We start from the raw sequence: 15,298 nt of genomic DNA, 5'->3' as shown, positions 1-15,298 counted from the left end.
GGAGAATGTACATTATTTCCCTCCCATATGTCCATCTAGCCGTCCTTATTATTATTTTATTATTTTCTAAAACAAATACATCAATACAAAAACAATACAAAATATTGACTAACAATCTAAAACCAAGTGCACCCCCATACCCACGGGACCCTTTGGAGTAATTCTTTTATTACGAACCTCTTTTCAAAATTGTATTGATTGTTGCTTAGAGGCTTTCTCCTTTCCTTTCATTAATACAAATTCAATAAATCTACCTCAAATAGCATAAAATATTCAAACTTTTCCCCCTCTTTTCATCTTTAGTTTAGTAGTCAATTTGTCATTTAACGCAATGTCCAATACTTCGTTATACCAATCTTCTAACTTGATATCATGTTTGTCTTTCCAGTATCTAGCTATTAATAATCTAGCACTTGTCATAAAATTAGAAATCAATACCTTTGAATAATAATCAAGTTCTATCTTATAAAAAATTGACAGTGAAGCAATTTTGATCATCCAGCCCTCCTTTATTGTCCATTTCATGTTATTCATGCCTTTAGAGGGGGAGTTAGCTGTCAATATGGAAGATGCACAGACCACATACCTCCATAGCATTCAAATCAGCTGTAATGTGCAGACACCAGTGAGTCCTGCTGGGATTTTAGTGGATGAATAATTAGCTACATAGTGAGCAGATTGTGTCCCAGTCTTTTTATAACATTGGACTGTTTACAGTGGGAAGATGTGTATGGATATATTCTGCGACGTATCATTATTTGGAGAAAAATTATAAGACATTGTAACAAAAATAAAAGTAACTATCATGTCTAGCACTTTCAAAAAGAACAAATATTACAATTCTTTAATATACCTATTTAGTCAACTGTCACAGTAATAAATGGTCGTCAATAACAAATATTGTTTGTTTTCCTCTTGTTTTCTCTTTGGAACTGATAACAAGAGTTATCACCATTAGTTTTTAAAACATTATTACTTCTCTGAAACTAAACAGCATAACGTTCTATGATTCCAAACAGCTGTAGAATATGTATTTTCTCTCTTACTGCAGATTATCAGTTTCACGCTTACTGCCTAGTTTCAGATTTTCAATTTTTTTCTCCTTCCTCCATTTCCACTCCCCCATACAGTCAGAATACTAATTTTAGCTTTCAACACGCCTGTTAAGTGTGATCTGAAAACGCCAGGTTTGAATAGACAGCAGCCATTAGGCATCATTAAGTAACAGTTGAGCTATTTAAAATGTTAGCAAAATGGTTTTCTGTTTGCTTGATAATGTACACTACAATAGAATTTTAAAAGAGTACCAGATATTGGCCAGAATTCTATTGGCATAAACTTAAGGTTTGTGTAAATCGTGTAAGATGCCAGGATGCTCTGACCATGCTCAATTGTGCAATCAAGAAACACTTTGGCACTTGAGCAGCTAGCTACAGTTAGCTGTGGCAAGCTATGCAAATCGTATGTAAATATCAGCAGGATTCTTGCCTTTAAGGAGCAAGTAGGGTGCCCCAGGTAAGAGAGATTAGTTTTACACCTAAAACCTAAAAATATTAAGTTTGATTTAATGAAAAAGTATAATTGAATCTGTGAGGATACTTTGTTTCAATAAACAATAGTTAAGACTAAACACATTTTACCTAGATTTGGATATAACAATAAACTGTAATTAATGAAAACGGACGAACGCTTTGAATCTCCTCAATACTGTGTTCAGAAGGGGAAACTGGCAATGGATGCACTATCTATCTATCTATCTATCTATCTATCTATCTATCTATCTATCTATCTATCTATCTATCTATCTATCTATCTATCTATCTATCTATCTATCTATCTATCTATCTATCTATCTATCTATCTATCTATCTATCTATCTATTTATTTGATCTCTATCCTGCCCATTTAGACCAAAGGTCTACTCTATGATGTATCTATGTGTCAGACAAGGATTTTGAGTCCATGGTGTTGTTTTTAAAGAAACAAACAAATTTTTGAAAGTTTTCTGGATACATTTAATGAAAAGGAAAATCATAGCTTAAAATCATTGCCCATCAAGTCTTTGTATGCATGTAGCTGCAAGGAATTTTGCACAAAGAAGTGTAATCTGAGAATTAAGGCCTAAAAGTAGTTTATGTGAGTTCTCTGCTTCAGAACAGGCTGAAAATTGGGTAAGCAGAGAGAGAGAATGAGCTTAATATGTAGTTCATGGTAGAACCATCAGTGTAACATAATGTGTGTGGTTGATTCTACCATGCCATGTTCAGTTCCATTGTAAGAAGAGACTCTGGGGAAAGGCCTATAGATGTTAATTTCTGATACACTGCTTTAAACAAAGAAGACCATAAGTGATCTTGAAGAATTAAAGATCTCAGTTCTTGGCAGTAACTTAAGCCACAAATTGATGGAGGCAAGACTTACTCTAGCTTCTGTTTTGAATAGGTCAGATTCTAGGCGCTGGTGTTCAAAACACATCTGGGTATTTGGAAGACCACACCTAAGACCTTTGATTGGGTTCTCTCTAACGGGGCAAATCTGGGGGCTGTCCCCACCCCCCAGGATTGTCTCATACAAAAATTGTGATAGGGTTTTAGCTTGAAATAGCTGAAGAGAAGCGGGAATATATCCCCCTCCCCCAGTTATGTTGAATATATGATGTAACAGCAAATCTTGTTACTGTTACTTATGTCACGTAACTTATTTATTTTTATCTAAAATATTTTTACCTCCCCTTTCTCCTTAAAAGGACCTGAGGCAGTTTACATCAATAAAAGACAATATTAAATCTAATAACCGTGAGTATACAAATACTAAAATTCTCCTATGGGAGGGAGATCCAAATTCTGGGAGCAGAAATAGAGAAGGCCTTCTCCTGTGTACCCACTAAATGCACCTGTGAAGGTGGTGGGAGTGAGGGAAAAAAGCCACTTCTGATTATTTTAACACCGGAGCAGAATCATAAAGGGAGATGCCATCCTTGAGATAGCTTGGAGCTGGGCCATTTAGGGCTTTATAAGTTAGAACCAACACCTTGAATTCAGACCTCAGATGGATCAGCAGTTATAGAAGCTGCTGTAACAGAGGGGTTATGAGATCCCTGTAACCAGTCTCAGTTAACAACCTGACTGCTGCTGAGGTTTCTAGGCGGCCCCACATAGAGAGCATTAGAGTAATCCAGCCAGGGTGTAACTAGGGCATATGTCACTGTGGTCAGATTATATTTCTCTAGGGATGGGTGCAGCTGGTTCAGTAGTTTTAATTGTGCAAATGCATTTCTGGCCACAACTGAGACTTGGGAATCCAGGTTCCGGGATGAAACCAAGAGCATTCCCAAACTGCAGACCTGTGTTTTCAGAGGGAGTGTAACCCCGTTCAGCAAAGGCTGCATCCCTATTCCCTGATCTCCCTTTCCACTGACCAGGAACCCCTCTGTTTTGTCTGAATTAAGTTTCAGTTTGTCCACCCATTTCCAGTTCATTACTGACACCAGTCACTGATCTGGAGCCAAAGAGCCTCCTTGGATTTAGATGGCAAGATAGAATTAGGTATCATCTGCATACTGGTGACACTGAACCCAAAAACCCTGGACAACCTCTCCCAATGGTTTCATGTAGATGTTAAATAGCACAGAAGACAATACAGAACCCTGAGGGACTCCTCAGGCCAGCGGCCAGAGTGTCAAATAGTAAGGCTGATGGCAACAGAAGCAATAGCAGTGATTATGCAGAAGCTAAATACTTCTGACTTCTCTCCCAAGCTTGTGTAATCCTTGTCATCATCAGGAACCTGTGGAAATCACATGATGGGAGAAGGAAGTCTTTATTTACCAAGAAAATTACCACAGGCAGTAGATTCATTTATTTACTGGAATTATAGACTTCCCTCTCCTGCCCCATGGGTTCCATAGGTATGCAACAATGAAAGAGATTAGACAGAAACCTTGAGAGAGAAGGTTTATTTCTGGTGCGTGTGTAGGGATCTGCTGATGACATCATCAGCCTTACATAGCATAAGTAACAGCAACATGATTTCATCTAATATATAATATGAGCCTTAGAATGAAAGAGTTTCCAAACTGGTTTTGAAGAAATATTACCATTTTAAAAGAACATTACAAAACTGATGGTTTCAATAAAAATGATGTTCAGCTTCTAGGGAGCTATTAATGCTTCCATGAATTAGATGACGCATTGTCAGTTACATAATGGTTTGCTGGGTGACTATTCACAGGCATATCCAAGGTCTGAACTAGAGTCAAGGGGGTTGATCTCATTAGTTGCTGCATTCAAAAAGTAATCGGCCTTTACAGTAATAGGAGCTTTGTGATGGTGAATAATACTGGATTTAACATTCCCCATGAAAAGAAAGCCATCAATATCCTCACTAGTATAAACCTATCGTATCTATTGGCTTCTCCAGAATCCTCAGACACCTAAGGCTTAGGAAGGAAATAGAGCCTAAAGCTGAGTCACATCAAGAAAACAGTAACAATAGTTGAAGACTGCACTCATTATTTTATAATGCATTACGGATTCCTAGCAGGGCCACCCTTGAACACTAACAAAGCAGTACATATAATCACCTTTCATAACTGAGGAAGGCTTTCAGCAACTAAGTCTGCAAATAACTAGAAACTAGACAAAAGTAATTGGTCTCCAAATGCTGTAGCAAAACAGTTTTCTGTTTGCTGGCTGAAAAAAAATCAGCAGAAAACTGGAAACGTAAAGTAATTTTTAATGGGATTTTTAAAAGTCAATTACATCATTATAGATGGGGTTACACAGTAAGAGAATGGGAAACAATTAAACAATTTTCTTTCCAAAAGTACCATAAGAAAAGTGGATTTTAAAAAGCCTGGACCTTACATAACGTATATTGAGTGGCTGGGATCCTCCTGGGATTCATGTACAGTTTGTAAAACTTGTTGCAGCTATTTGTCTTGTCTCATTTTTTTCTTACACAACTCAAATGTTAAACAGTCCGACACCCACTCACTGTGGAACTTAAGTTAAAGCCTAAGCATTTGGTGTCTAATAAGACAACAGCTTGGTTTTCCTTCGATCAGTTTGCAGGTTTTTCCATTTGAGATGTTAAATTTTTTTAAAATGTTCTTGAAGCATTTTAAAGTGTTTGAATTATTTTAGATTGTTTTTAAGGTGATGTTGTCAATTATATTCCACACTAAGACCTTCTGCTGTAGGATGAGTTAGAAGTACTGTAATATATAGTAGTGGCAAAAAAATATGTCTTAGACCTTAGTGGAAAATAGGGGAATAATTTTAAACTGTGTAAAGGATAGAACGGATCCTCTAACACCGTGGTCCCCAACCTTGGGCCTCCAGATGTTTTTGGACTATAATTCCCAGAAGCCTTCACCACCACCTCTGCTGGCTAGGATTTCTGGGAGTTGAAATCCAAGAACATCTGGAGGCCCAAGGTTGGGGACCACTGCTCTAACATAAGGGAGAGCAAGGCCAAGAGCATTCATGCTATGGTATTCTTGATTGCAATTGTAGCGATCGCCCCTGGTATGAATATGCAGCAGTGCATTTGCATGTACCAGTGAGAGCTGTCAGGAGGCGGAGCCAGAGAAACTAGAAGGGAGGGGTGAGTCAGAGTCTAAGGAGTTCAATTGGGACAGAGTTTTGAAAGGAAAAAGAGTTTGGGGGTTTGAGGCAGAGAGAGTGTTTAGGGAGTGGTTAGTCAGAGTGTGACCTGTATTAATTAAGATAGAAGAGGTTAAAGTAAAATACAGAAGCTTTGTGTAACTTTAAAAATGTGCTTAAGAATTATTCCTGAAACAACTTGTAATCAATAAACCTGTTTCTGTTTAAAAGTTCAGTACTGAATGGACCTCAGTCTTTCACAGGAGGTACAGGTTGATAAAGAGGTCAATTGGTGGCAGTGTGTTAAAGGGCGTGTTGTGATACTCGGGTGAGCCCTGTGTTTGGTGAAACAAGCAGGGGCCACGGGGTAAACATTGCAACATTGTACAACTCTAATTGGGCTTTCAAAGTAAGTAAGATATTTAAGTAGTGATGTTAGCAGTTCCACATACACCCGTTTCATTTCCATGGCTAAGGTGGAATTCAAACCCAGGTCCCCTGAGTCCTAAGCCATTACTCTGTCCACTACACCACACTGGGTAGGCTTTTCCTTGAGCTACCTGAAAATTAACCAAGGGCTTGTTCGGGAGAAACAAGCCAGAGAGCCAGCTTGAGACAGTGTAAGTGATAGGGTGCATCATTATCATACTTACACAGTTCTTACAAGATAGACTTCTTGTTGTGACCGAATGTACCTATTGAAACGTGGTGGCTTTGCAGATAACACTTCCAACAAATTATGTTACATGTGTGTTAGCATCAGTGGGCAGTGAGGCAATAAGAATTGTAGATAGAATTTTTTGGAACTAAGGAAAAGCCAGAACGGAACAGGGTGGAACTGGGACTTCTTAATAAAAATTAATGCAGAAAACTGGGATGCAATGGGCCAAAATCAGAACAATATTTTAGACCTCTTTAATGGATTTTGGCTATGTAACATTTCTCAGATGATGGGCTTTGACCTGAATGTTAAGTTCTTGAAAAATAAATAGTAGCTTACTTTAATGCTATCATCTTAAAACATATTTTTGGTCAGTTCTTATGGATTTTGATTAACCCGGCTTTCACATGACTATATTCAGGACTGCAATTTAATTTAGATTGTTTCAAGAGCCTTGCCAGAATTACTGATTGTAGACCTCCCTGAATATGTTGAGAGACAAAATACACTTTGCCTTGGAATCTTTACACGTTTGAGGTATACAGTACATTTTGTGTGCATAGAATGATTCATGTATTTTTAAAATGTGAATTACTGAAGACCTTGAAATTGGGGGGGAAAGGCACAAACTTCAGTCAATGAGGAGTGCTTCAGTCAATGCGGAGATTAAAATTAGTACATTAGGAGAAATGTGTAAAAGAACATTATGTCAAATGCCCTTGAAAAATACATGTGAAATTTCCATGTGGGGTGAAATAAAAACAAAGCTTTGCAAACCTTGCGAACTGATATGAAAAAAGGGATGGGAAGAGAGTGGAGGCAGAATTAGAAGAAACTCAGTAGAGCTTTTCCCATCCATAAAATAGAGTGGTTTAACAAAGCAAATATACATCAGAATAAATCAGTGTTCACTTGTCACATTCTGGATAATGTAATTTCAGCCATGCAAGTGATAAATTGTTTTTGGGAAAATTTGTCTTAAGAAGTGACCAACAAATCTGTTTCATTATGCCTGCTTTCTTGCTACAATTGTGGCCTTCTGAATAGTAATAGGACTGCTAAAGGTACAGTGGTGCCTCGCATAACGAGCACACCATATAACAATGAATTCGCATAGCGATCCCTTTTTTGGGATTGCTAATGCGAAGGCATACCGACGGCCACAATGGGCAAAACTCGCATTGCGAAGATCAGTAAGCGTTTCACTTACCGATCTTTGCATTGCGACGTCGGGCGATCAGCTGTTCGGCGGTTCCAAAATGGCTGCCGGACACCCCAAAATGGCCACGCGCAGCATTTTCGCGCCCTGCCCTCGCTTACCGAGGGCACGAAAATGGCTGCCGCTATGGAGGAACTTCGCTGAACTGTGAGTTTAGGGCCCATTTGGAACGGAATGGGTTTCCCCATTCCATTTAGCCATGTTTCCCCATAGCGAAGGTTAATCCGGAACGGATTAACCTCGCTATGCGGGGCACCACTGTATTGTGATGCTGAGACTTTTGTAAGGACTGTTGCTTGCTCTTGGAGCATAGTTCTATGAAAACAAACAACCTTCTATTTGGGTATAAGTCTTATTGCACACTCACTAACTTGAAACAAGAAAAAATAATGTGATCAAGAATTGTTTAAATAATTTTGGAAACCTGGAAGCAAATTGGTGTCACAAAGTGTCAGAGTGCCTTGTTACATGGTTTCAATTATTTTTACATAGTTCTTTTTTTGGGAGGGAAAAAGTTAAAACATATGAAAAGAGACTCAAACTAGAAAAGAGCCCCTCAAAACGAGCTTCTAAAATAGAGAGGCCAAATGATGAATATAGTAAAGAAGTGATTTTGGATGTCATTAAGTTATTTTGCAGAAGAACTACTTTTGTATCTTTGTTACCCCAAAAAAGGAAAGCATTATAGGTAACATAGTTGGTTGCAATATCACACTCCCAAATTGTGTGTATTTCATTTTATTACAAGTCTGAAGAAAAATAATATGTTGCATTCCTCATATTACTCATTACATCAGGCCTTGTTTTTCAGGGTGGGAATAATGTTGCCACTGACGTAACTATATTGTGTGGCCAGCATGCATTTTCTCTTCCTCAATGAGAACAAGCTTCTCCCATTTCTCATGGAAGTACAGGGACTCTATCTTCTTACCATATCATGTGGCCCTTCGGAATAGGCAAGATTAGCTGGATGGTCTAGATACTCCAGGAAGTGTGGCTGGCCGCAGTTCTCAGAGCAAGCTTAGGTTAAAAGTCATGCGGTTTTATCCCTTTCCTCATGTACTCCCCTTGTTTTATCTTGCCATTTATATCTTATTTTAACAGGCTTTTCTCTCTTAAATGGGACTGAAGACTTGGAATGTAGTTTTCCTAACTACTTCAAAGGATAATTTTCTCTCCTTCCATTTGTCTTAGATCAAAAAGTGTCATTGCCACCCATCTTCAACCACTTGGCATCACTAAAACATTGTCTGGAGTCATGCCTTCTAGAAGGCAGATGGAGAAGCGCCAACTGCCGGCCTGCAATAAAAGTGGTTCAGCGGGGAGCTCACACTTATCCCCCTCCCCGCTCCCATCCCTATAATAAATAACCATCTTCTAGCTTTGGGCTGCTCTTTGTCTGAGGGTTAGAGGGAAAAGATAGCATTGATAATATTATAGCTTTGTGCACCTGCCTGTGTGACAAAAGTGGAGAAAGGTAACATTGAATATCAAATGCTATATTTTCTGAAGTGGTAAGTATAGGAGGTGCATTCCTTAGGATTCTCCTGTGACCCAGGAGTTTGTATCTTTGGACCAAATACTCAGGTTTTTCTTAATGAGCTAAAGCTAGACCCCTACCCCTCAAACAATGCCCCATACAGGACAGGTACTGGGGTCCTGATGGGATGCTAAAGGCAGGCTGAGCCAAAATATACTTGGCCTTGTATTTCAGAGAAACTCAACATGAAGTCTGTTTTTTCTTGGAATCCTGCAAGTAGTATATAAGTAGAGTATCATAACTGTTACTTCTGTAAAGAAATGTTGGTTGGTGGGGGTCAGTTTTCCCTAAATTTAGAAAAGGATGCAAGGAGATACAGATGATGAAGGTAGGCATTGTTTTTTTCTATCACAGGTAACGTGCAGAATGCAAGGGGAAAGCTCTTTTGTGCATTTTCAGTATAATTCAATCAGTGCAAATCCTTAATCTTGACTAAATTATTTAATGGTAGATTTCCCATTATTTGGCAATGGTATTTTTCTCCCCAGAGCTCTGCCTAACTCCCATCAGCCTGTACGTCTGGACTAAGAATGTAACAAGTACTCAAAAACTTTCTTATCAACAGTGAAAAGTTATCATTCCCAGCACCCCAGGGCACCCAACAGAAAAAAAGCAAATCTTTCTTGATCCTAAATGAGAATGAAAAGACCAGGTTTGGGGGCCTCTTTTTTGTCAACAGCAGACAGGATTAATTATGCACAAAATGTTTTTCTGAAAAATGCAAGGTTTTCTTTAAAAATACTTAGAGAAGGAGGTTCTGGAGAAAAATTTTCTTGGTAAAATTTTCCACCAAAAAAAGGCAAACAATTAAAAATTGCATAAAAACTTTTATAATTCACCCAGTAGGATGAAGATATCTTAAAATAATAATAATTCTTATCTGTTTGAATGAAATACGTGAAGATTTTATCCCTAGTTTGAGGAATTTTGCAGCAACTGAGGCAGATGCATATTCTGAAGACTTCAGCCTTGTTAGACAAGGGTTGGGTAGCACTTCCATGCATTGTTAATGGAGGGCAATCCAAATGCACTCACATTTTTTAAAATGTTGGGTGCCTAACATTGAAGTATATGCAAGGTTAATCCACTTTCTCATACAAATGAAAATGTTAGGACAAAGCAAAGTAGATAATAAAAAATGAGAGCAAAGCTGCCTTGGGTCCTTTTAAGGAGAAAGGTGGGATAGTTAACAAAACAAAACAAAACAAAACAATATAAAATAGTTAATACATGCCACAGTTATTTGAAAATAAATGCCATTGGATAAATGATGTGGTAGCAATGCAAAGAAATGGGATGCATATTTATATTGCAATTATGTTAACAGATCTATTTTAAAAATCTGTTTTTTTAAATACTAATATCCATGAGTGGACTTTAATGAGTCTAAATATATCAGAATTTTGGTTCTAATATCAGCACGATGTCATAAACTGAAATGGGAACTCACTCCAGAATTTCGAAGTGGTCCCCTATCTGGTCATGAATTGTCTGTGCCTAATGTTGCTAGTATGTAAGGCCAGTAAGACATTTGCCAGAAGGCAAGGATATAGTGCAACAAATGCAGTCAAATGTAATAACAGGCCTGGTGAGAAGTTGTTAAGATGAAAAAAGGAGTCAGGTTCTGGGATTTTCCTGTGCTGCATGTCTCTCTGGAATGGTAGCGAGCAGGAAAGGGTATACTGTAGACTATTTTGAATGCTGACATTGATGTCATCGACATTTGAACTGCCCTTTGCTTTGTAAAGTTTGACAACCTTTTTCTGCTGGCAATGCGGGCATTATATTGTGCAACGATACTGTGGTATTTCCTGGCATTCTGAATCATGGATACAGAAGCACAATATCCCAAATTCATAAACCAGAGGGTTTTTTTAAAGAATTGAATGTTCTGCCTTTGTGAAATGGAAGTTTAAGTATTCATAAACAACATTCAAATTCCAATAGCAACTTCCCTCAAGTAGAATTAAATACCCAGTGCTAGAGGATCCCCAGAAGTTGATCAAAACATATGTAGTATGTTTAGTGGGAGAGGATAGAACCAAGAACAGCTAGGATGTGGCCACAGTCCATCTATGCCAATATATTTTGAAGGACTGTGTTGGACTTAATAAAGTGGTGAAAGAAAAGTGTGACTGAATGTAACACATACAACAGAGAAACATTCACACCCTTTAACCTTTCAGGTAAACAAAAGTTGTCATGCTTGCTGCACAGGATGCAGAATAGAAATCTATCTTTCAGTTTCCAAACTCTTGCTCTACCAATATGTTGCCTGCATGTTTTCCAAAATATGTTTCCATGACTTTTGAGATTAAAAAAAAGGAGGGGCAAGTTGGGAGTGATCAAAGATTGTTACTTGAAATCAAGGCCAAAATCATCCCTACTATGTAAAAGACAGGCAGTGAAGAAAGACAGAAGTGGAAATCAATTCATTTGAACTGTGGTGTTGGACGTGAGCCTTAGATATACCACAGACCACCAGAACAGCATATTAATGGGTTCTCAGTCAAGTTAAGTCTGAATTTTCACTAGAGCAAAAATGAGTAAATTGAGTCTATCCTACCTTGCATATACAAAGAGAACAGAGAACTGAATGTTAAAAACTGGGAAAGTGATGTGGAAAAGAGGAAGAATAGATATGAGACAGGCTGACTCAGTAAAGGAGTCCACAACTGTTAGCTTAGAAGACCTGAACTTACTGGGAAAGACAATATTGCTATGACAGCGGTTGGAGCAGTAGGAAGAGAGAACAACCTAACACGAGATGCTGTTGGTCTGCAAGCTCTGAACAGAGCTGATAATATTGGGATATTTGGGAGGTCATTAACTCTGAGAGTCACCAAATAACAGAAGTGTCTTGATGGAACATGACATCTTTGGAGATTTTTTTAATTGGAATGCAATTGTATCATGACAAGATGGGTGGAAAGGAGACTATGAGAGGAGACTATGACAAAATATGGGCACCACAGTTCTACTAACATCAAGTAAGACCATCCCCAACGTCAAATAAATGCAAAACAAAACCCACAGTAATTTCAATAACTTAAACATGTATACAGTGTATCATTTCACAAAGCTCTTGCTGGCAAGTGTGTACCACACATGCTCAGTGTTATACTAAAGTGGCTGTTTTTCCCTTTTGAAAAGGGAAAACCTTAATTCTTCCCAAATTTAAAAACAATCAGGCGGGGCCAACAATTTTCTTTAGAGAATAACAAGATTGGCCTTTTCAATTTATTTGATCTATTTTAAACCCAGGGACATTTGTGATCACTTGTTTCTGCATGGGGAGATTAAAGTTTTATCTTGAAGACCCTTTGTCCAAATGTCCCCAAATTTGAAACAGAACAAGGCCAGACTGTCTGCTACAATTATGGCCAATTTGGTGCTGATTTGAAGTCCAGTGTCAAAGTTTTAGTTTTTGTTTAGGTTGCTTCTATTTTTAGAATCACCTTGTAAAATGTTGATGTAGCACAATATCATAAATGCACTCTTTTGTAGCTATAATGATAGACGATAGATATTTTGGTATTCACCACTTAGCCCTACTCAGGAGGATTTAATACTTTTCCAATGCTATCCACTGGCAGCTATTCAATATGTTATTTTGAACATGATGCTCATTTTAGCTCCTCTGAAAGGAGAGGGTCAATAGATTTCACAGATTTTCAAAGATGAGAAAGACAGTGAAGAAACACAAAGAACTGTTAGGGGAAACAAGTCACAAACATACAAGGCTGTCAAATTGTCTGCAGGGCTCTAACTAAAAAGTAGGTGAGCTTGTGAGGAACAGAGAGATCTGGATAATTGACATGGTATAGCAGACTCTGTAACCATGCCATCGTCATTACACATTTTGTTTGTGTTATTTGTATATTGGCCAATTAACAATGTCTTCTGGGCAGTTGACAATAAAAGTTAAAAATTGTTAAAACCCTCAGAGAATTAAAAAAAAATAAAGCTAACTTCAGCAAAACTGTCTATATAAATATAAGCAACAAAAGATTAATAATAATAACAACAATAACAATAACAACAACAGCAACAACAGCAACAACAGCAACAGCAACAGCAACAACAACAACAGCAACAACAACAACAACAACAACAACAACAACAACAATAATAATAATAATAATAATAATAATAATAATTTATTGTCATTGTAAGTATATACACAGTATACCCATACAACGAAATTCACAGAGACCAGACACATGCACACACATAAAATTCCCCAAACACTCCCCACCCACTAAAAGTCCCCCACTAAAAATACAAACATCTACACCGCAGGCTAAGTAACACAGTCCAACTAATTATTCACTACTGGTGGTCTTTAAGCTCATTATTAATTGCAATTATAGCTCTGGGATAAAAACTATTTAGAAAACGTGTGGTCCGAGTCTTAATTGTTCTATATCTTCTGCCAGACACAGTTAAATCTCAGAATCTTAAAATGATGTTAGAACAATGTTAAAAATGCCTGGGATTTTTAAAATATCACCTGCTGTCAGAAAAACCAAATATAAGCATTAGCAAGATTCTTTGGGAAAGGCATTCTGGAATTGGGATGTCACAATAAAGTTTCTTTCTCTGTTAGCCAGCCAGCATAACTCATTTAGCTGGCTAAACTAAAGAAACCGATGCAGAAACCAGCATGTACTGTAGATAGGTAAATATTCAAAGTGGTGGTATTTTGGATAAATATGCCTAGGGTTTTTAACATTTAAAACTTGCAAGTGGCCCCCAAAATGGATGAACAGCCACTGCAGATAGAATAGTATTGACATTATGTGATTTAAAAAAAAGAAAATCAGACAATGTCAATTGCCAATGTCCTGGTCAATAGTGAGCTCTCTGGAGCTTCTGTTCATGATCTGAGTTTGATCCCCATGGGTTCAAGTACCCAGCTCAAAGTTAATTCTTTTGTATTTCTTAACTGATTATAAAAATCACCAATGTGGTCAGCATAAATAGATATAAAATAAACATTGCTCAAACGTGCATTAAAATCTCCAAGTAATATTGTTTGGGCTCGGGGAAATTTTGTTTCAAGATCATATATATACATTTCCAAGTCATACCAATAATGTTCATAATAGAAAGGGGATGACTAGGGGGGAATATAGACATCCACAATCAAGATTTCCCAATCTGTAGAAGTCAGAAGAACAACCATTGCAATAGGTCTTAAAGGTGGTAACAATAGAGACGTACAGTAGATATCATACAAGCCAGCCCTCCATTTGGGCAGCCTCTAGCTGCAGGGGGAGTGGCAGTAAGAGTATATGAGATGAACCCATTTAATATCAGCTTAGTTAATGACCACGTCTGCTGGAAAAAGATGATATCAAAGTTTTCCATATATTGTAGAAATAATGAATTTTGAATTTTGTTTGACCAGCCAGACACATTCCATGAAATACATTTTAGGCATTGCTCCTTCTGGCTCCTAGAGTGTCAATTTGAGGTAGGATATTCCATTGAAGATTCTAGATCAGGCATTGAACTTGTATATGTTAGTAAAGATTCAACGGTTAAAGGATGCCTGTCCCCTAAATCTTCCCCACTTGAAATAGTTATGGGTAAGAAGGAAAGTGAATTGTTTGTGTTTGCAGAAATGATTGTGAAATCAGAATCTTACATTAGTTTTTATTCCAAATAGACTGAACTAGATCTGCTGTAACATAGTAGTTTCTGCTGTAATCCTGTACTCACTTTCCTGATAGTAAGTCCTGTTGAACTCCACGGGGCCCACCTCTGAGGAAATATGGATAGGATTGCACTTTAACACAGCTTCTTCATCCCTGTACACTCAAAACTGCCATATGTAGGCATTCAAAGTCTCAAATGCCTAGAATCATTTGACTGGCTTTTATATGGTACCAGTGTTGCTCAACTCTGAAATTCTTGTAACAGCTCTTTCTATCAGATATGTGTCATTTTTAAAAGCCATTCTCCATTTTTTCTTTTCATGACAGTGTGCATAAACTTGACATATATCCCTTGTAGAAATAAAGCAAATAAAAAACAGCCACACATAGTCTAACTATAATTATGCACCTCAAAACTTAGCTCTCTGGAATTCAAATGAAAGGGTCTTTAACGTGGTAGAGCTCGTGTTGGATTATGCCTAGAGATAGGCACAAATCTATTTTGTCACATTGTGCTGAATCATTGTACTGCCACCACAGGTGCCATGCAGTCCCATCCCCCACTCCCCCGGCCAGATTTTCCCACTCACCAGCTGGTGCACACTCTCC

The 15,298-nt window shown here is 37.8% G+C and overlaps 1 protein-coding gene across 17 annotated transcripts in view; it reads left to right on the top strand.

Moving 5' to 3' along the window:
* CTNND2 (catenin delta 2) overlaps nucleotides 1-15,298 on the top strand; it is a 717,568-nt gene that overhangs the window by 291,333 nt on the left and 410,937 nt on the right. The gene's annotated exons all lie outside the window — the stretch shown is intronic.

Source organism: Pogona vitticeps, chromosome 4 (assembly GCF_051106095.1).
Source record: "Pogona vitticeps strain Pit_001003342236 chromosome 4, PviZW2.1, whole genome shotgun sequence".
NCBI lineage: Eukaryota > Metazoa > Chordata > Lepidosauria > Squamata > Agamidae > Pogona > Pogona vitticeps.
The sequence above is the reverse complement of the archived record's forward strand: the minus strand, read 5'-3'. Positions and strand labels throughout refer to the sequence as shown.